Below are 22,525 nucleotides of genomic sequence, written 5' to 3' on the forward strand. Positions count from 1 at the left end.
CAAGCCTCGCGGGGCGGACGACGCGGAGCTTCCTCAGGCATGGCCTCGTCAGGCTGGCTCACGAGGAGGCGGAGAGATCAAGGCGGGGTACCTCACGAGGTGCCCGTGACGCAAGCCATGACGACTCAGGGCGCCAGGCGGGTGCCAACCCGTGCAGCGTCCTCCTTTCCTCTTTGGTGCAAAGGGGGCAACTGCAGCCGCGGAGTACCGAGGCATCAGGCAAAGGTTGCCATTTTCGTGCAACGAGACCAGGACCAGGAGGACTACGAGACGGAGGTCACCGTGGAGCCCAAGGCGGCATCATCACCGGAGCTTTGCGCAGGCGAAGACTACTTTTGTCACGATAGCTGATACTTAGCCCGCTATTGTTGGCTCCCTTCCCGCTCAATATTTGGGAAGAGGACTAGGGCCTCTATAAATAGGACCAGCCACCCGCAGGAGCGGGGCAGCTAGTTGATTGGTCGGTTGGTTCGAAGTCGAAAGAGAGAGAGAGGAAGAGATAGAGAGGGAAAGGTGACTGAACTCTTCTCAGCAGTTCATCCCCCAGCCAAGAACAGACCCTCGCGAGGTTGTTCTTCCTTGTATTATTCATCATCATCAGCCCAAGAGGCAATCCACCACACCACACACTGGAGTAGGGTATTACACCACAACGGTGGCCCGAACCAGTATAAACCCTGTGTCTCTTGTGTTGTTCTTTCCTGAGTTTTAGATCCTAGCATGGCGGAGGGGTGCAGGTAGGTAGGAGGCGAAATCTCCGCGCGCACCCCAGTGTTCGAACCTCAAGGGTCTGCCGGAACCCGAAATCTGACATTTGGCGCGCTAGGTAGGGGTGCACCGGAATTCGTCTTCCACTGCCCCGTTCTCCTCCGGCCATCACGCCCATGTCTGACGCTCGTCGGGCCCGCGCCGAGCGCCGCGCCGCACTCGCTTCCCACGTCGCCTAGACGGCCCCTGTCGGCGGGCATCCACACCGTTCCCCGTCACCTGCCGTCAACACCGCCACCGGCCCAGCGGGGGACGAGCGGCAAGCATCGTCCCAGCATCCGTTCGTGCGGAAAGACGGACGCACCGCAACTCCCTCGCTCACCCTAGCTGATTCTTCATCCCACGCGCTCCGCGCACCCATGGAGGCTCGACCTGCGCTCATCGCGGCGAACGAGCTCCTGCGCTACCGTCCCGTCGACGACGTCTACGAAGAATGGCTCAACCGCGTCGCCGAGCTCGTCCGCGCCGCAGGGGGCTCTCCTGCGCCGTCCGTTCCACTGCACCGCACCCCGCCCCGCGCGGGCGACGAGGCTCTGGCGGCGCCCCGGCCGCCTCCTCCTCAAGAAGATGCCATGGCCCCAAGGCGCGGGGCCCCTGGGCGGAACCCGCTCCGTCAGGTGCTAGTGCGGCAAGAGCAGAGCTGCCAAGAAGTCCCTTGCCCGCAAGAAGCTGCCCGGGCGCTCCCTGCTCCAGCACGTCGCGACCATGCTCCTGCTCCCGCGCGTCAAGACCCCGCGATGCTCCCAGCTGCAGCGCGTGGGGACATGCAAGACCAAGCTCCCCGTCACCCAAGGCCCCCCGTGGCCACAGCAGGCTGCCGCGCCTTCACCACCGAGCTACGCAGCGTCGCGTGGCCCGGCAAGTTCAAGCCAGACTTGCCTCCTCGCTACGACGGCATGGCTGACCCTGCAGAGTTCCTCCAGCTCTACGAGCTGGGCATCGAAGCTGCCAGCGGAGATGAGAAGGTCATGGCGAACTGGTTCCCCATGGCACTCAAGGACGGGGCCCGCACCTGGCTCCTGAACCTGGCTCGAGGCACAATCTCCTCCTGGGACGAGATGCGCACCCGCTTCATCGCCAACTTCCAAGGCACTCGCGACCGGCCACCCGCCGTGAGCGACATGCGTCGCATCAAGCAACAGCCCAGGGAAACCCTGCAGAAGTACATCCAGCGCTTCAACAACGCACGCCTCAAGATTCCCAAGGTGACTAAGGAGGTCATCATCTCGGCCTTCTCCGACGGCGTGCGCGACGTCAAGATGAAGGAGGAGCTGGCGATGCATGAAGACCTGTGCACTTCCTTGGAGCTGTTCAACTTGGCAAACAAGTGCGCCAGAGCCGAGGAAGGGCGGCTCTCCCTCCTCAAGCTGCCCGCCGCAGACCCAAAAGAGAAGAGGCCCAAGGCCAAGGATGTGAAGCGCAAGGGAGCTGCCGCGCTCGCGGCAGAACCAGACATCAAGCGGGGCAGAGATCAGCCCGAACATACCAAGGGCATCCGGTACTGTGTGTACCACGACCTCCACACCCACAACACCAACGAATGTCAAGAACTCCGAGCCGTGCGTGAAGGAAGGATCGGCCGTCGCCCTGACCGCGGTGACCGGGGCTACGGCCGAGGAGGAGGAAGGAACGCAGGACGCTGGGAAGACCGTGGCCCGCGCCAAGGGTGGCGCAACCAACCTCGCGAGGATCACTGGCAAGACCAGCCTCGCGAGAGAGGATGGAGGGATCAGCCTCGCGAGGGAGACTGGAGGGATCAGCCTCGCGAGGATCGCCCGCAAGGCAACACAGGCCTCCCACCGCTGCCGCTGCAGCCAAGGAGAAACGAGGACCGCCACCAGGACGAGGAGGCTGGGGGCTTCCAGGAGCCGCGCGCAATCGCCGGCATCTTGGGTGGAGCACTAGCCCCCGCCTCTCAGCGCATCTTCAAGGAGTTCGCCCGCGAAGTGAGTGTAGTCCTCCCCAGGCTCGAAGCCACGCGCTCCCTCAGGTGGTCGGCGTGCGCCATCATGTTCAGCTCAACAGATCAGCTCAAGTGTGCGGCTACATCCGGAGTCCTCTCGATGCTTTGTTCCCCAATCATCAGCAACATGGTGGTCACCAAGACCCTCATCGATGGAGGGGCAGGGCTCAACCTCCTGTCCGTGGAGACGTTCAACAACCTCCAAGTGCCCTACAGCCAGCTTCAGCCAACTAAGCCTTTCTCCGGTATCACTGACGGCTCCACGGTCCCGATTGGGCAGGTCCGCCTCCATGTCACCTTTGGGGCACACGACAACTAATGCACCGAGCTCATCGACTTCGACGTCGCTCACATTCGCCTACCGTACAACGCCATCCTTGGGTACCCAGCGCTGGCCAAGTTCATGGCCGTAACTCACCACGGCTACAACGTCCTCAAGAGGCCAGGAAGCGGCGGAGTCATCACGGTGCCCAGTGAAGAGAAGGACGTGGTGTGTTCCCTGGAACGAGCCTTTCAGGTCGCGTCACTGGACAACCCGGATCGTGGAAGCAGGAGGCCTCCCGAGACCGCCCCCAAGAAGAAGAAGACATCGTCCGGCCCGACCACTCAGGAGGCAGGCCCCTCTGGGCCCGCGCCTGCCCAGGGGGAACCTCCCTCCATCGCATAGGAAAGCGCGCCCGGCGCCCTCCTTAGGCAGGGCTCGGGGGCTCTCCCCTGGAGGGCCACCGACCTAGCTAGGGTCACGAACGAGGCGCTTGGGCACCACATGGAGGCGTGTTTTGAAGCACGTTTCCCTCAAAAAGAAGCAAGGCAAGGAGATCTAGACCCTCAGGAGTTCGTCAGCAAGGCCATTCAGGAGCTACAGGAGTCAAGAGTCATGAAAGGCGGCCGCCGCCTGACAGCAGTGGCCCCCCATCTAGGCGAGGATGGTGGGCTGCGCGTCTGCATCGACATACTAGGGCTCAATCGAGTCGCCTCTCTGGAGCGCCTCTGGCCCTCGCGAGTGGGGCGCTGCGGAGGTCCACCCCACAGCTACGTTCGCATGCCTTACGGCTTGCCGAACGCGGCTCATGCGTACCAGCGCCTCATGAGGGGCATCATGGAGGCACGAGAGGCCAGGCGTTCCGCTGCCCTGGCAGGGTGGAGATGGCCCGCGAGGAGCCGCCAGCGCCTCCGGAGCCTCCCGAGGCTCCTGGTCCTGGGGGCTCATGAGGATCCGCTTCCGCAGCCCACCGAGTCTGCTACACCAACACCCCTTCGTCCTCAACATCATCAGGTGACATCTTTCTAGTTTCACTTCCAACTGGGAGCGCCCTCCAGGGCTGCATTATTCCCAGGCCGCGTGGGTCCGTCCCTGCGGCGTGTATCCCCTTTTTATTTCGCGTCATTAGCTTACCTTGTTGGGGGCGCCCCTCGGGCTGCATGATCCCCAAGCCGCTCGGGCCAGGCCTAGTGGCATGTATCCCATTTGTGTTTATTTCCGATTATGCGTTAGACCCACCATGCTTGATTATTTGATGCCGGCCCACGGCACCTCTTCTTCTCCATGCCGACCACTTGCACGTTAAAGGGGGGGGGTACCTAAGCATCGCGACTCAGGGCTCTTACTGGCTGTCCAGCCCTCACCCTCTGCCCTTGTCCATGGCATCGCGACCTGGCATACCAGCGACGGCTGAGACCAGCTCGAGGGCCGAGAGCCGAGGACGTAGAGTGCCGACATCTAACCAAATTTGCAGGGACACATCACAAGATAAGGCCCAGTGCCAGGCGCAACCCGCCTAGAGGTAGGGCCCCGTGAGTCCCGTGCTGGCTCACGGGTGCCCAGATACACCTCGCCAGGCCCTACCGTGCCAGCCACGTGTCAGGGTGGGGCTGTACATGCCCTGGGGGCTCCTCCCGGAGGGGCCCCCCTCCCACGTACTAGTGGAAGCACCATGCTCCGTGCTGGCTGACGACACTGCCGATGAGCGGCTATGCCCGTACACATACGGTAGCACTATGCTCCGCGCTGGTGATAAACAACTGAGGGTGTCCCCCGGGCCGCATCAACCTCAGGGAGCCCAGAGCTCAGTGTCTAGCCTCATCGTAACGCCTCCCCTCGGGAGTGCCGCGCGAGGGGGCTGGGCACGGGGCTGCGCCTGGGTCACACCCAGACGCACGCCGCCCAGCCAGGTCCCCTCGGGCCTGGTTCGTCGCGCGTCTCTCCCCGAGCGGAGCCAAGGTACGAAGGCCATTTGAGCGTCAAGGGGGACTCCTGGGCATCGCGACTCAGGAGCCTAACTGGTCACGTAGCCCCTCACTCCGTGGCCCTGTCCTGGTTTCCGCTCGGGACCATTGCTGGGTGAGATACGCGTGGGGCCGGGCTCTGCAGACGTAGAATGGTGGATCCACCCACATCATACCTCCCTACTTGTTGTTCGTGCGCCAAGGGGGACTCCTGAGCATCGCGACTCAGGAGCCTAACTTGTCACGTAGCCCCTCACTCCTTGGTCCCGTCCTGGTTTCCGGTCGGGACTATTGCTGGGTGAGGTACGCACGGGGCCGGGCTCTGCCGGCGTAGAACATAAGCAAGTAGGAAGGAAAACCTCAAATTTCAAGGAATTCAAAAGCAAATATTACAGTCCACACTGTTATCTCGATGCCCAACGCAAGTTTAAACGCCTCCCCGAGGCATGATACATGTGCAGGAACTAAAAGCAGGACAGGAGCCTCGACGGAGTCACTTATCGGCGATAGAGCAGCGCGGATCGGGTTCGCCTCACGGAGCAGCGGGGTCGGCAGCGCCTTGCTCCGGCTAGGTGCTGAAGGCCCGGAACTTCCCCAGCAGAGCCTCCGCGCGACCCTTCACGGCCTCGGCAGCGGCAGCGGCACGCTCACCACTCACTGGCTCCAGCAGGCCGTCGAGGTCGACACCGGGATCACAAAGGTAGATGTGGGTGAGGACCCGCGTCAGTGCTGCAGAAGACAGGACACGCGCCTCGGCCTCGGCCGTGGGGCCAAGGGCGACATCTTCAAGAGCGTGAACCAGGAAGGGAAGCAGCTTGGTGGGGCCGTCCTCGGGGCCAGCCAGTGGGCTCTCCAGGCCGCTGTCGTAAAGCGTCCTCAGTGAGGAGCGAGCCCTCGCCTCCATCTCCGTGAAGGCCACGCGGTCCTCGGCAAGAACCAGGGCCTCGTCATCCAGCTTGGCCTTCCTCGCCCCCAACTCCTGCTCCAGCGCGCCTAGGCGGTCATGGCGCTTCCTGAGCTTGGCCTCCCGGCCCTCGACGGCCGCCTCGCGATCCTTCATGCCTTCTTCCTGCTCTTGGCGAAGGCGGACCTCTTTCGCGAGCTGATCCCGCAGGCCTTGTAGCTCATCCTCCAGCGCCTTGCAGCGACCACAGACGTCGACCACCTCCCCCAGGGCTGCATCACGAGCAGCCTTCACCTCCAGGACGGCCTGCTTCTCCTCGTCGCATGCCGTCGAGGCCTGGACCAGCGCCGCCCGAATCGAGGCGTCGGAGCGAACCCATCCTGAAGCCAGCTCCAAGCGCCCGGCCACCAAGCGGGGGTCGGCGCCAAGAAGATCCTGACGCAGTCGGTCCAGCTCAGCAACAGCACGATCCAGAACATCAGAAGGAGTCGGAGAGACAGCGGCTGGTGGAGTAGGAGGAGAAGGCGGCAGCGCAACCGCGGCATCCTAAGGCGGAGTCTGCCGCGCCCCGACAGCTGTAGCGGCAGCGGCAGGCAAGAGAACCTCGGGAGCCACTTGGGCCGTGGCGGCTGAGCTCGCCCCAGCCGGCTCAGCCAGGCCTCGCGAGGACGGCCGGGCAGGAGAAGCCTGTGCGTCGCGGTCACCCTCCTTCGCGGGCAGAAGCGCCGCCACGGATGGAACCTCGGGAACCCCCTTCGGCTTCTTTGCTGCGGGCGCCAGCCTATCCAAAAGAATGCGGACGTCAAGCCTCGGAAGCAGAGCAAGAGATAAAGACAAGAATCGAATGCTTACGGGTCGTCGCCAGTAAGCTCAAGCGGCCTCCGGCCAAATTTGAAGCCTGAAAGCCGGCTGGAAGGGTCAATCTCGGGAAGCTTGGAGGCGGAAGGTGCGTCTGCGGTTCGCCCCGGGGCCGGGGGAGACCCGCGGGAGATCAGCCTGGTCCTGTCCTTCTTCGGGATCGGGGGCGAGCTCCCGCCGCCCTGCCCGTCGTCGTCTTCGTCGTCATCCTCATCGTCATCGCTCGGAGAGAGGCGGAGAATGCGGGACCTGCACCGGGGGAGGGGAGCCCTCGACTCTCCGTCAGTCGCCTCGGAGTCAGGCCCTTTTCCCCGCTCCCCTCCTTCCTCCTCTTCGTTGGAGTCGTCGGAGGGCACGTCCACTAGTCCCTCGGGAGCTTCCAGGGGCACTGGCCCCTCCCTGTTGAAGACGGGCATGGACTTCACCACCCGCTCCCAGTCGTCGCGGAGGAACAGGGGCGTAGGAGCGCCCTCCAGCCTCGCCATGTTGCCCCCGACCAGAGACTGGAGAACCTCAGCCAGGTCTCCGTCGGGGCCTCCACATTGGAAGTGAGTACTACCGAAGCAGAGCCAGTTGGTGCTCCAGGAACTCCCTCAGCAGCGATGCACCGGTCAGCCTCGCCGCCGCCATGTCGGACGACCTCAGATGCGCGTCCATGTTCTCCAACACCATCTTCGTGCGGGGATCCGCGAGCTCCGCTCGACCCCAGTCGCTGGAGCTCGTGGGCTGCTCCGTGGGCAGGGTGAGCCGAGGGTGGATGCGCCCAGCATCCACCAAGATCCACTTGCTCCTGAAGCCCTCAATCCTCTTCCCAGAGTTCGAGATGGCAATGGCGCCGTTGTACGCGACGAAGCTCGCGCACGCGGAAGCAGTCCCACGAGAGGTCCGGAGGTAGAAGTAGTGGCACAGTAAGGCCACTGAGGGCTGCACACCAACGTGAGCCTCACAATAATAAGCAAAGATTGCCAGGAGAAGGACGGAGTTGGGATGGAGATGTAGAGCCTGTAGCTTGTAATGGCGGAGGACAGAGAAGAAGAACTCGGAGAAGGGAGGCACCAGGCCAGCAACAATGGCACTTACGAAGAGCGAATAGAAGGTGCTCCTTTGACCCTCCGGGGTGGCGGAGCCGGCCTTGAACACCTTTGCCCCGTCGATGCCCCACGCCGTCGCCATCCGGCGCAACCGGGCAAGGCCCGCCTCCGACACGTTCGGCGAGTCCAGGGCAGACGAGTACCAAGCTGCGGCCGGGGGCTGACGAGGCGCCATGGCTCCCTAGGTCGCACGGTCAGAGCAGATCTGGAAATTTCGGAGGAAGGAAGGAGAGGCGCAAGAAAGGGGATCTGAGCAGCAAGCGGGGAAAGCAAGAAGCAGGGCCTAGGCGGATGCCACTCCTTTATCAACTCGCGCGGTTGTTAAGGCGCCCATGTCCAGTCAACCGCCACGCGGCGCCCAAGGCCGCAGGCTGTTAGGGACCGCGGCGCTTCGCTCTTGCCCTTCCGCCTCCCTGCACAGCCAAGTCCGGGCGCGCCATGGGCCCGGGGGCTACTGTCGGCGTTTTGGGAATGGGGGTCCCCAGACTTGCCTGCCTGCGGCCTGCGGCGTGGCTCGAAGGGAGCCCAGCACGGCCCGTCTTCACCAACACAAACCCAAGACCCTCGCGAGGGGCCAAGCCTCGCGGGGCGGACGACACGGAGCTTCCTCAGGCACGGCCTCGTCAGGCTGGCTCCCGAGGAGGCGGAGAGATCAAGGCGGGGTACCTCACGAGGTGCCCGTGACGCAAGCCATGACAACTCAGGGCGCCAGGCGGGTGCCAGCCCGCGCAGCGTCCTCCTTTCCTCTTTGGTGCAAAGGGGGCAAGCGCAGCCGCGGAGTACCGAGGCATCAGGCAAAGGTTGCCATTTCGGTGTAACGAGACCAAGACCAGGAGGACTACGAGACGGAGGTCACCACGGAGCCCAAGGCGGCGTCATCACCGGAGCTTTACGCAGGCGAAGACTACTTTTGTCAGGATAGCTGATACTTTTTGTCCCCCTTCAAATTAGCCCGCTATTGTTGGCTCCCTTCCCGCTCAATATTTGGGAAGAGGACCAGGGCCTCTATAAATAGGACCAGCCACCCGCAGGAGCGGGGCAGCTAGTTGATTGGTCGGTTGGTTCGAAGTCGAAAGAGAGAGAGAGGAAGAGATAGAGACGGAAAGGTGACTGAACTCTTCTCAGCAGTTCATCCCCCCAGCCAAGAACAGACCCTCGCGAGGCTGTTCTTCCTTGTATTATTCATCATCATCAGCCCAAGAGGCAATCCACCACACCACACACTGGAGTAGGGTATTACACCACAACGGTGGCCCGAACCAGTATAAACCCTGTGTCTCTTGTGTTGTTCTTTCCTGAGTTTTAGAACCTAGCATGGCGGAGGGGTGCAGGTAGGTAGGAGGCGAAATCTCCGCGCGCACCCCAGTGTTCGAACCTCAAGGGTCTGCCGGAACCCGAAATCCGACAGCTACCCTGTAATGGGTCGGCCTCGTCGCCCTGAGCACGTGGGTAGGTCGGGCGCCGCCCAGGCGACCATCGGCGCCGCCCCTCTCCCTTTGCTTCATCGGACGCGGAAGGGAGATGAAGGAGAAGACCCAGCTAGCCAACCCCACCGCCTATGGGACCCACTCGTCAGCCGCTCTGGGCGTTGACCCCGCGATGCTGACGTGGATAAGTGGTCATGTACCCACCAACATGCGTTTTCCAGGTTAGAAAGCGTACTCCCGTGTGTCTTTAGACCAAAATACATTTTCCCCGATCTGAAGGGATATTTCTGAAAAAGCGCTTTCTCTTTATCTAGCCGCCGGCCGAACCGTCTATTTTGAACATTCATCGGTTAAGAGCAGAAATGAATAAGTTTTTATTTGTTTCTGCATAACGAATGAACGACCGTATCTTTTCACGAACAACTCCGATTGAGGTGATTCCGAAGCCCACTTCTTCGTCTCATCGAGCCCGTTCTGTTGGTATCATTTTCACCATGTGTTATTCTGAAAATGATGATTATGCCCTTGCCCTTAATCAACCCCTCGGAGAGAGAAAGATTTTCGGCGATACATTCCGCGAGTTTATCGCACTTCTTCCCGGTGAATCCTTCCACCCCAGGCAAGCCACACCCTCCATTTGCAGTATTGCAATGCAGTGACATGGTTTAAATTATTTGAAATTGTTTAAAATATTGTTTTAGCCACTTGTGACTTGTCATGGAATTTCTCAGAGTATTATTTTGATCTTGCTATTGCCATGATATTGCTTGGAGTTCTAGGACTAATATTTTGCAGCTTATGAGGATGACATGTTGCCATTGGATTATTAGTGGCCCATGTTATGATTATTTTCATGTTGGTATCTAGTATTATATTTTGGAGTATTACTTTGCATGTCATGTTGCCTTTGGATTATCAGTGCCTAGTATTATTTTCATCATGATGCTAGTTGATATTATGTTTTGGAGTATGATTTCGGAGATGATGCTTGCAAGTAGATCTTAGCTGGATAGCTTGTTCTTGCTATTAGAGTAGTAGTATTATCGTTCTTGGATTCATCATGATAGTAGTGTTATGCTATCCTCGGAGTACTTCGGTATGACAATAGTATGCTTTGGATTAGTTGTTGGATATTGCTATGCTTTGGATTAGAGGTTGATAGATGATATTGGAGTATCAGTTATCACTGTAATATTTTGGGGATAAATTCCATCATTAAGTTGGTCAGGTGCCACCGAATTGGGCTTTTCCAGTGCAACCACAATTGCCTTTTATGGGAAGGCCCTAATGCAGTCTATTGTCATGCCTCTCGCCGGTGCCTCCAACGAGGGAAGGTTATGCGCGGGTGCTACCTTGGCCGGGTAGGATGGCATAAGCCTTGTGTGCCCATGGTTTGTTTTCAGCTCATGTCCCTGTTTAGGACCGTTTATTGTTTTTCCATGACGGACGCCGTTGATGCCTTTGGTAGGCAAGGGGCCACCCATGACTTATCCCAGAAGGGAGTTGGTCGGAGTGGCCGGGAGAGTGCCATGGCAGTAGATGGGTTTTGTCGGAACACCATTGGTCCACCCGAATGGGAGTGCGAGGCCATGGGTTCCGTGGTGTGGGTGAAGTGTGCTACCTCTGCAGAGTGTGTGTGTTTAATCTATCGATAGCCGCATCCTTGGTCACGGGCATAAGTTCATACTAGGTCACACTGTTCGATCAACACGCACATGACGGAATGACTTATAGGTGATTTATATGTTGATATATATTGTGAGCAGTAACAGCTTGGCAGGATGTTGATGATGATGTCGAGGTGATCACGTGGATGATCATTCAGTTTGTGATGTGGTCACGGGGTGATCACGTGGATGTTTTGATCACAAGGTGATCAGGTGGATCATGAGGTGATCGAGATGGTATATTGATTGGCCAGTTAGCCAAGAGTGAGAGGGTTCATTGAGATTGAGATGTTGGTTTATCACTATGGTAGTAGTTTCATATCATGCTTAGTAGTTGCTTTCGTATCATAGTAGTCTATTTTTAATTAACCTGTTACGTGCTATGTTATTGTCTTGCCTTGATGCTTTTGGTTGTTGTGAGCTTGCAAGTACATTCAATGTACTGACCTGGCATGTCAGGCCAGATTGTAGGTGATGCCATGTTTGATTGATTGCTTGTTGTGCTTTCCACGCGTGCGAGCTAGATCGTGTCCCAGCCAGAGTCCCTGCGGGCTGGAGTTCACCACCTTCGTCGTTGTTCCACTGCTAGAAGTATTCCGCTACTACGAGTTATTCCACTACTAGCATAGGGAAATTGTAGTATCGCAGGCGTATTGTCGCCGTGCTGATGTGATCCTTTGTAACATCAAACACTTGTATCATTATCCATTGTCATAAGAGCTGATTTGTTCTATGTCAGGTAATGTCATCTTCCAGAGACTTCTCCTTGATATCTAGGCTGGAATATAGGGCATTCCGATTTCTCTGAGCCGGGGTGACACATGCTTGGTATCAGAGCAGGTCTGGCTGTAGGACGCCCTAGATACTCCAATGTCACCTCAAGTATCCGCGGGTGTAATTATACGATATGCATCACACAATCTCAGATTCATGTACTCAACCAACACAAAGAACTTCAAAGAGGGCCCCAAAGTTTCTACCAGAGAGTCAAGACAAAAATGTGTGCCAACCCCTACGCATAAGTTCACAAGGTCACAGAACTCGCAAGTTGATCACCAAAACATACATCAAGTGGATCACGTGAATATCCCATTGTCACCACAGATAAGCACATGCAAGACATACATCAAGTGTTCTCAAATCCTTAAAGACTCAATCCGATAAGATAACTTCAAAGGGAAAACTCAATTCATCACAAGGAGATAGAGGGGGAGCAACATCATAAGATCCAACTATAATAGCAAAGCTCACGGTACATCAAGATCGTGCCATATCAAGAACACGAGAGGGAGAGAGAGAGGGAGAGAGAGAGAGATCAAACACATAGCTACAGGTACATACCCTCATCCCCGAGGGTGAACTACTCACTCCTCGTCATGGAGAGCGCTGGGATGATGAAGATGGCCACCGGTGATGGATACCCCTCCGGCAGGGTGCCGAAACAGGGTCTCGATTGGTTTTTGGTGGCTATAGAGGCTTGCGGCGGCGGAACTCCCCATCTAGGTTATTTTGGTGGCTACAAAGGATGCTGATACGTCTCCAACATATCTATAATTTTTTATGTATTCATGCCATGTTTATAATATTTTTACATGATTTTGGTATGATTTGGTTAGAACTAACCCGGACTGACGCTGTTTTCAGCAGAACTATCGTGTTGTTGTTTTTGTGCAGAAATAAAAGTTCTCAGAATGCACTGAAAATCAACTGAGATTTTTTCTGGAAAATATAAAAAATACCGAGACAAAAAGTTATTGGAGGGGAGTCCCGTGGGCCCCACGAGGGTGGAGGGCACCCCCCTAGGGTGCGCCCCCTGCCTCGTGGACTCTCCATGGCACCCCTGACTTGTTCTCGACGCCAACCTCTCCTATAAATCCCCAAACCTCCAGAAAATAACCAAGATGGGGAGTTCCACTGCCGCAAGCCTTTGTAGCCACCAAAAACCAATCGGGGCCCTGTTCCAGCACCCTGCCGGAGGGGGGATCCATCACCGGTGGCCATCTTCATCATCCCGGCGCTCTCCATGACGAGGAGGGAGTAGTTCACCCTCGGGGCTGAGGGTATGTACCAGTAGTCATGTGTTTGATCTCCCTCTATCTTTCTCTCTCTCGTGTTCTTGATATGGCACGATCTTGATGTACCGCGAGCTTTGCTATTATAGTTGGGTCTTATGATGTTTCTCCCCCTCTATCTCCTTGTGATGAATTGAGATTTCCCTTCGAAGTTATCTTATCGGATTGAGTCTTTAAGGATTTGGGAACACTTAATGTATGTTTTGCATGTGCTTATCTGTGGTGACAACGGGATATTCACGTGATCAACTTGATGTATGTTTTGGTGATCAACTTGCGAGTTCTGTGACCTTGTGAACTTATGCATAGGGGTTGGCACACATTTTCGTCTTGACTCTCCGATAGAAACTTTGGGGCACTCTTTGAAGTTCTTTGTGTTGGTTGAATAGATGAATCTGAGATTGTGTGATGCATATCGTATAATCAGACCCGCGGATACTTGAGGTGCCTTGGAGTATCTAGGTGACATTAGTGTTTTGGTTGATTTGTGTCTTAAGGTGTTATTTTACTACAAACTCTAGGTCTGTTTGTGACACTTATAGGGATAGCCCAATGGATTGATCAGAAATAATAACTTTGAGGTGGTTTTGTATCCTACAATAATATCTCTGTTTGTTTTCCGCTATTAGTGACTTTGGAGTGACTCTTTGTTGCATGTTGAGGGATAGTTATATGATCTAATTATGTTATCCTTGTTGAGAGAACTTGCACTAGTGAACGTATGAACCCGAGGCCTTGTTTCGAAGCATTGCAATACCGTTTGTGCTCACTTTTTTCAATAGTTACCTTGCTGTTTTTATATTTTCAGATTACAAAAACATATATCTACCATCCATATTGCACTTGTATCACAACCTCTTCGCCGAACTAGTGCACCTATACAATTTACCAGTGTATTGGGTGTGTTGGGGATACAGGAGACTATTTGCTATTTGGTTGAAGGGTTGTTTGAGCTTCATCCTACGCCTCCCACGGATTGATAAACCTTAGGTCATCCACTTGAGGGAAATTTGCTACTATCCTACAACCTCTGCACTTGGAGGCCCAACAATGTCTACAAGAAGAAGGTTGTGTAGTAGACATCACTAAACATTATGGCCTACCCAGTCAACTGCATTATAGAATTAATATCTGCTCAGAATACCAATGGTGTCTTGGATAGATTATCAACATCGAATCCACATCAGTACAAAATCCTCACAACAATAATGATCCAGCCAGCAGGCAGACAAGTCATGTATAGAGCAACGGTACATTTTCAGTCAGAGGTATGGATCATCTACAAAGTTTGGCTCAACAATGAATGATGCTTGAAATATGTTATACTCTGAAAGAAAGCCAGAATGTGCTATGATCAAGAAAGACGGTCAAATAAATTTTCTTATGCAAGCAATCAGCCGCAAAACATTATGGGTGGATTTCAGTCTGCATATCACAAGTATGAAGCTTTGGATATGAGAAACCCAGCCTTCTTCCACATGCTATTGGAAGAAGCGTACGGTGCAATGTTCCTCAATTTTTCCTCAGTACAGTATATGGACAGATTCCGGTCCAAGGTACCCAGTCTTTCTCAGAAAGATACCTCAGTAAAAGCTTGTGACAGACATAAATGAATCTTTCCCAACAAGCAACCTGAGGAGAAGCTTCTCAGATACGGAACCCAGGCTTCTCCAGCACGCTACCCAGACAAAAGCTTCGAGTAGAAGCTAACGTGTCTTCCTCAGCAAGCTACTCAGATGGCTTCTCTCATAAGCCACTCAGCCCACGTCAGTACCACACCATTACACCATCCATAGAGATTATATGATGAGTTGACAGTACCGCTCAAGAATCAGATTCGCAACATTTTTGCCAGAAGCAAAAATCAGTCAAAGCATAGGTCTTCTTCCGAAATCAAGTGATCGGCTACATATCTTTCCACATATATGGTGAGAATGTATCCCATGACATGCAAGTTACTTTGATAGCTTTCAACCCATGACACCTTGCCTTCTTCAGTACGACACCGCATGTCGTATTCAGTATTGCTACAAGATATGACACAGTAAGTATGCAGTATATGATAGTGCAGCTTGAGGGTCAGATTCCTAATATTTTTGTCAGAAGTATCACTCAGTCAAGACAAATGCCTACCCCCAGAATCGAGTGTTCGGTGGCATATTCTTCTTACATATGGTGAGCATGCATCCCCGGTCATATAAGTCACCCATACGAGGTACGACAGTGATCAAGCAAATATACCTAAGGAAGGCAAGGATTCAACAACCTCATGGGACATGCAAATGAAGATAAGCAAAGATACATCTCATGTAATACAAGGATCGACAAGATCTGGAGATGACCTCACATAATCAACAGTCTTGATAGTGGCCACCAAGGCCATTATTCCCGCACCGACAGGGAGATCTCATGAACTCTTGTCACCCTCTTGTATGGTTGGCCTCTACAATGAGCTCTATACAGCTAGAAGCCCCGAGCATATGTCATATGTGTGCGGACCCAGGTCAGAAAATAAGCACAAGGAATAGTGCCAAAATATTGCAATAACCACCTCCATGGTCGTATAAAGAATCAAGGGCATTTGTGGCCAAGTTATTTCAATAAATTATTTCAATATGAGTTGTTCCGCTACTAGCATAGAGCAAGTGTAGTATCGCGGGCATAGTGTCGTCGTGCTGATGTGATCCTTTGTAACATCAGACACTTGTATCATTATCCTTTGTAATAAGAGCTGATTTGTTCTATGTCAAGCAGTGTCGTATTCCAGAGACTTCTCCTCAATCTCTGGGCTGGAATACTGGGCTTTCCGGTTTCTCTGAGCTGGGTGACAATAACCATTTTAAATGCATGTTGGCATGCAGGATAAACCATTATCCACTCATAGCTAAGTGGGCATGGCATGAGTAACTATAATCTCTAATTGTCATTGCAAATATGTTTCATTCATAATGGGCATAATCAAGAACGATGAGCTAATCATATTTCCAAAAACAAAATAGGTCGAGTTCTTACCAGCTTTTCTCCATCTCAATAATTTCATCATATTTCGTGATTATTGCCTTTCACTTGCACGACCGAACTGTGTGGATAATCATAAGAGTGCATGTGCATTGAACTAAGCTAGAATCTGCAAAACATTTATTCAAAGGAGAAGACAAGGTAATAAGGGCTCTTTGTTAGATCAATAATAATGCATATGAGAGCCACTCAACATTTTCATCGTGGTGTTCTCCTTACGACCCAAAGAAAAGGAAAAAGAATTTCAAAGAAAAGTACTAAAATATTTTTGGAGTAATTGTTTTTATGAAGAAAGCAAAAACAAGAATGAGAAAAACTATTTACACGGGAAAGCTCCCAACAAGCAAAAGAAGAACAAGAAATCTTTTTGGGTTTTCTTTTAATACTACTAATAAATAAACTTAAAATAAAAGCTAGAAAGAAGCCGGAACTAATTTTTTTTGGATTTTCTCAAAGTTTTTCAAACACACAAGAAGAAAGCAATAAAAATAACCTAGCATGGATAATATAATGGAAAAGTAGGAACACCGACAACTGAAATGAGTGTGTGAACATGAATGTAATGTCGGTGAGTACCTACTCCCCCAAGCTTAGGCTTTTAGCCTAAGTTGGTCTATGGCCACGACTGGCCTGGATAGTATCCAAAATCACGGTTGGGGTTGTACTGAGCCATGGCAGCTACCGCTTGGAGGGCTGCCTCATGGAGGCGAGCGGCCTCCCTGCTCTCTCATACTCGTCCGCCTCCTCTGTGGTTATGAAGTATCTTCGTTTTACCTGAAAGTCAAAGAAGGCAGGAGTGGGAAGCGTAATACAAAAGACGCGCTCCCTGTCGAAGATTAGTCGGTAAAGGAGGGACTGTTCATTCCTCTCAAGAAACTAGTAATGTACCATAGCATTATAATCAAGGAAAGCAGGTGGCAACTGAGCATAATTTTCTCTTATGGGGACACCAAGGTAATTAGCTAAGCGGGTGGCATAAATTCAAAGAAATCCCCATCCTTAGCATTGTTATGTAATCGACACGCAATGATAGCCCCCTAGTTAAATTGTTTATCATTCATTACAGCACTTTTGAGGACACTCAAATCAGACGCACAGAGGTGGCTATGATCGTGTTTACCATTAATGCATCTACCCACAAGTAAAGCAAAGTAATGTAATGCAGGAAAAGTGAATGCTCCCTAAAGTGGCTTGTGTTATGGTTCAGGTTTCTCGTACAGTGATGCTAGCAAGGAACTCAAAGCAATCAGATTTACGAGGTTAAGTACAAGTACGCCATTGTGGAATTTTGCATGGATCATTAAAATCTTTTAGGTCCATGGTAAATGATTTATCATAAAGATCAAACAAAACATAATGTGTATTGCGATGGAATGAATACTTATATCTCCGCACAAAGGGACTGGTGAGGTTGTAATATTGTATACAGTTATCTGACACAAAGTCTTTCAGGCCGGCGTTGTGGACATACATATCAAATTCCTCCTTGAAACATGCATGAATCATGAAGTGATTCGACGGCCATTCGCAATGTTGCACTTGAGCCTCCCTCGGTGGTTCAAGGTCCGGCTCACATATTGCGAGCCTTGGAGATTTCTGCTTTGAGGAACCACCTTGGAACACTTTCCTCAACATTTTCTTTCTCTAAAAAATTTCTGAAATATTTAGTGACTCAAAATAAAAGTGAAAAAAACTCAATAAGATTGATAGCAACTGCTACCACAAGTGCCTAGAGGTTATATCATGCATCAGGACTACTTTGGACCATATAAATTTGAAATGCAAGCTCAAGAACAAGATCACCACAACGGCAAAAATTTGCAATATATAAAGCACTAGAACAAAAACTAATTGGACCATTGGAGGAGTCACATACTGATGAATAATCCCCTGAAATAGTTTTGGAAAATGAGTTCCGAGCAAGGAGATCGAAAATGACAGCAAGATGAGCAAGAACACGGGTTTGAGCAATGGTGTGATTTTTTCTAGAGGAAGACGAAGTGGATGGGTGTTGGAATAAGTGAGGGGACCCATGTGGGACCCACAAGCCCTGTAGGCGTGCCCAGGGGGTGGGCGCGCCATGTGGGCTTGTGGCCCACTAGTGCTTCCCCCTGGTGTGTTTTCAGTACCAAAAATTCTTAAATATTCTGGAAAAATTCGTACTAAATTTTCAGGGCATTTGGAGAACTTTTATTTTCGGGACATTTTTTATTGCACAGTTAATTCAGAAAATAGACAAAATAATAGTATTTTTGCTTTATTTATTCTAAACAACAGAAAGTAAAAAGTGGGTACAGAAAGTTGTGTTTACTAAATCCATCCATCTCATGCCCATCAAAAGGTATCCATTAACAAGGTTGATCAAGTCTTATTAACGAATTTTTTTCGAATGACATGAAACCGGAGAATCTTCATATAACACTAGGTTACCTCAACGGGGATATGCATGTCCCCAACAATAAGAATATCATATTTCATTTTGACAGTAGGAATAGGGAATTCAAAACCTCCAATAGCAATAGTTGCAATTTTTTCAATAGAATTGATGCTATTAACTTGAGGTTGTTTCTTTGGAAAGTGTACTGTATGCTCATTACCATTAACATGAAAAATGACATTGCCCTTGTTGCAATCAATAACAACCCCCGTGGTATTCAAAAAGGGACTACCAAGGATGATCAACATACAGTCGTCCTCGGGTATATCAAGAATAACAAAGTATGTTAAAATAGTAACATTCGCGACTACGGCAGGCACATCCTCAGAAATACCGATGGGTATAGTAGTTGATTTATCAGCCATTTGCAAAGAGATTTTAGTTGGTGTCAACTTATTCAAATCAAGTCTATGATACAAACAGAAAGGCATAACACTGACACCGGCTCCTCAATCACATAAGGAAGTTTTAACATAGTTTCTTTTAATGGAGCATTGTCATGGAATTGTCACGGTAGATGTCCTAGCGAAAGGACTTAGTCGTAGGGCCATCGCAACTAGGAAGCTTAAAGGGGTTAATCGGGACAAAGGACACGAGATGTTTATACTGGTTCGGCCCCTTACGGTGAAGGTAAGGCCTAGTCCAGTTGATGTTGTATTGCTAGGTTTCGATGACCAAGGAGCGAATCTGCTAGCTTGGCTATCGATCTCTTGTTTCTTGTCCTAAGCCGCCGCCGGGTCGTCCTCTTATATACACGGGTTGACGCCTGGCAGCCTACAGAGTCCCGGCCGGCTCATAAAATGTTTCCGGCTCAGTGACTTCTTTTATATGACTTTCTTTACAAGTCTTTCTCTACATAAGGCGGTTCACAATATTGGGCCTTAAGTCGCCTCTGGGATTAGGATTTCTACAAGTCTTAATAAACTATTACCTTGAACATTTACTGGGCTTCTTCTCGTAACCCTCCATTGGGGTTGACTCGGCCCCTCCTGAGTGGGTCATACCTGGTAGTTATATCCCCAACATTAGGCCCCAGGTTGACTTGAACTTTGTTCATTGTCAATCTTCAACACTTAGATGAAATCCATCTTCCTCTCTCTGTAAAAACTCTATAACCCGCCATGACGTCATCTTCTGAAAACACGAAAGCCTACTATGATGTCATCTTCAATGGATCTTTATCTTTTAATGTCTTCCGAGAATCGAGGCGTCCGTTTAGCTGGATAATCATTGTTTTGGTCTTCCTCAATTTTCGCGCTTGCCTGTTCACCTATCCCCTTATAAATAGGCTTGGCCGGTCTTTCCCCTTTCTTATTCTTCCTCATATTCTCGCTACGTCTCTGCCTCTCGAGCTCCGCCGTCACTATAGTGCCCGCCGCCGCCTCTCAACGTCGGCCGCTGCATCACCCTGAGCTCGTCCCGAGAACCACAGCGACCCTTCGTAGAAGCTCTGCATTCATAAGTTCCTACCTTTCCGCGCCCTTAGATCTGTTTAGGGTTACGAGTTCATCGATGTTCTTCGCTGTTTATCACAGACCTCCTTGTAGTTTCTTCTCCGTACCCTCTTTTGATCCAGAAGGAAAGTAGAACTTATGCCGTAGTGGTTTTACGCCCATCTTAGATGTTAGTAGATCCTTTTCCTTTGCACAGATACCTTCTTAGAGCTGATGAACTCCTCTGCGCTCATTCTTTAGGTCTAGATTTATTTTTATTTTCTGACCCATTTTGATCCAGAATACTAGTGATAGCTTTGGGAAATCTGTTTGTCTCAACACTTAGCCAATTCTATTTCTGGTTTCCTTCAAATGTCTTTAGTCATGGTAGCTTATTACGCCAGCTCACTTTTCCCTTATATGACATTAGCCCTTACTTGAGCCGCCATTACTCATTTGCACCATCATCATTTAAATTTTAATTTCACCATTGAATTGAACCGGCTCGTTACTTTCTTCTCAGTTTGTCCTTTGATCATCATGCCGTCAAAAGCACCGACCGTCTGCAACTGGGTCCCTTCCATAGTCACTGAAGATACCTTGAAGGAATTTTCACCATAAGATTTTTGCCAGGGAAAAATGTTATGTCTTATCGTGCACCTGACTCGGACAAGGAACTACCTAATCCCAAAGACGGTGAAGTTATTGTCTTCACTGACCACATGAATCGGGGTTTTTCACCACCCGGCTCAAAGTTCTTCAGAGACGTTCTTCATTTTTTCAAACTTCACCCTCAAGATCTTGGACCCAATTCCATATCCAACATCTGCAATTTTCAAGTTCTCTGTGAGGTGTATCTTCAAGAAGAGCCGACTGTGGAGCTCTTCAGGGAGTACTTTTATTTGAACCGCCAGAATGAGTGTACCAATGGGCCTAGCTTGGAACTCGGTGGAATCTCAATTCAGCGCCGATAGGGCGCCGTCTTTCCCTTAATAGCCTTACCGAGTCATCCCAAAAATTGGAATCAGACCTGGTTCTATTGCCAAGATACGTCTCCAGCCAATGAAAAACCACTGCCGGGTTATCGCGCGGAGTGTCTGGATTCCAAGTTTGTGCTCCCTGATAAGATTACTAGTGTTGAACGCAAGAAGCTTATTCCATCTATTAAAAGGATCAATGCCTTACTGGGGAATGGCTTAACCAGAGTTGACTTGATCCATTGCTGGATCTCGTGGCGGGTCATTCCTCTAAGCCGCCGATCCAAATTGATGTATGAATATGGTGGAGGCCCAGATGACTCTTTGCATCACAACTCTGGCAAAAACTTGTTTAAGTTGGTTAAACGGAAAGAGGGTTTCGAGACAAAACTCCAGGCGCTTGAATCGCCTGATTCCGATAAACGAGCGAAAAGTTATACTAAAACGAAAATCGGATCAGAAATCGCGATCTAGAAAATCACGGATTTATTCCGAGAAAAAGAAAAACGACGAACGTTCGTTAGAACGAACGAACGGGCGAACGCTCGCTATTTTAATAAACCGGAAAAACCGATCTATTTAAAAAACCGAAAATGAAAAAAAACGAACAAAACCGTCGGAAAAACCGAACGGTTTTTCGGGAAAAACCGGCGGCGGCGAGGTCTACCTCCGGCGAAGGATCCGACGTCGGCGGCGATCGGCGGCGGCGCGGGGCGGCGGCAGCGAAGGCGGCGGCGGCGCTAGGGCGACGGGGCTGGGGCGCTAGGGTTTCGGCCCGGGGCGGGACGGCGGCTTATAAAGGCTGAGGCCGGAGGAGTCCGGGCCTAACACGGCCCGTAGGTCGGTTCAGTTTTTTTTAAATAGTTACGCTCAGAAAAAAAACAAAAGGAATACTAAACGGACTCCAAAAATCCCGAAATAAATTTTCCCGGCTCCTAAAATCAAGCAGAATAGGATGAACATTTATTTGGGGGCCTAAATGCAATTTTGAAAAACGCGCATTTTTCCTAAATTCAAATAAAATAGCAAATAAAACGAGAATAAATCTGATTTGATTTTTTTATTAAATCCTCAATATTTCTTTATTTTGGGAAAGTCATTTTATTCCTCTCTTATATTTTTGCAATAGAAATAATTGAAGATAAAATAAATAAAATCAAATGATCCTGTTTTCAAATTTTGAGACAACTCAAATATGAAAATAACAAAATCCCCAACTCTCTCCGAGGGTCCTTGAGTTGCGTGAAATTTCTAGGATCAACCAAAATGCAATAAATATGATATGCAATGATGATCTAGTGTACAACATTCCAAATTGAAAATTTGGGATGTTACACTAACGTAGTAAGCCGGCCGTTGGACCGGATGTTCCTTGCTAGCCTCCTTGCGCTCCACAACAATGGCCACACTGACCGCACGTGAGTTAGCAGCTGTATACAACTACAATGACTCTCTCTCAATCAGAGTAGCAAGAACCGGTGGCTCAGCGAGCTGTTTCTTCAGATCCTCAAAAGCAGAGTTAGCAGCATCACTCCAGACAAAGTCATCCGTCTTTTTCATCATTTGATACAAAGGCATCGCCTTCTCCCATAACCGGCTTATGAACCGGCTTAAGGCAGCGACGCAACCCGCCAAACACTGAACGTCATTGATGCACACCGGTTCGGCCAGAGATGTAATTGCC

Source organism: Triticum dicoccoides, chromosome 7A (assembly GCF_002162155.2).
Source record: "Triticum dicoccoides isolate Atlit2015 ecotype Zavitan chromosome 7A, WEW_v2.0, whole genome shotgun sequence".
Taxonomy (NCBI): Eukaryota; Viridiplantae; Streptophyta; class Magnoliopsida; order Poales; family Poaceae; genus Triticum; species Triticum dicoccoides.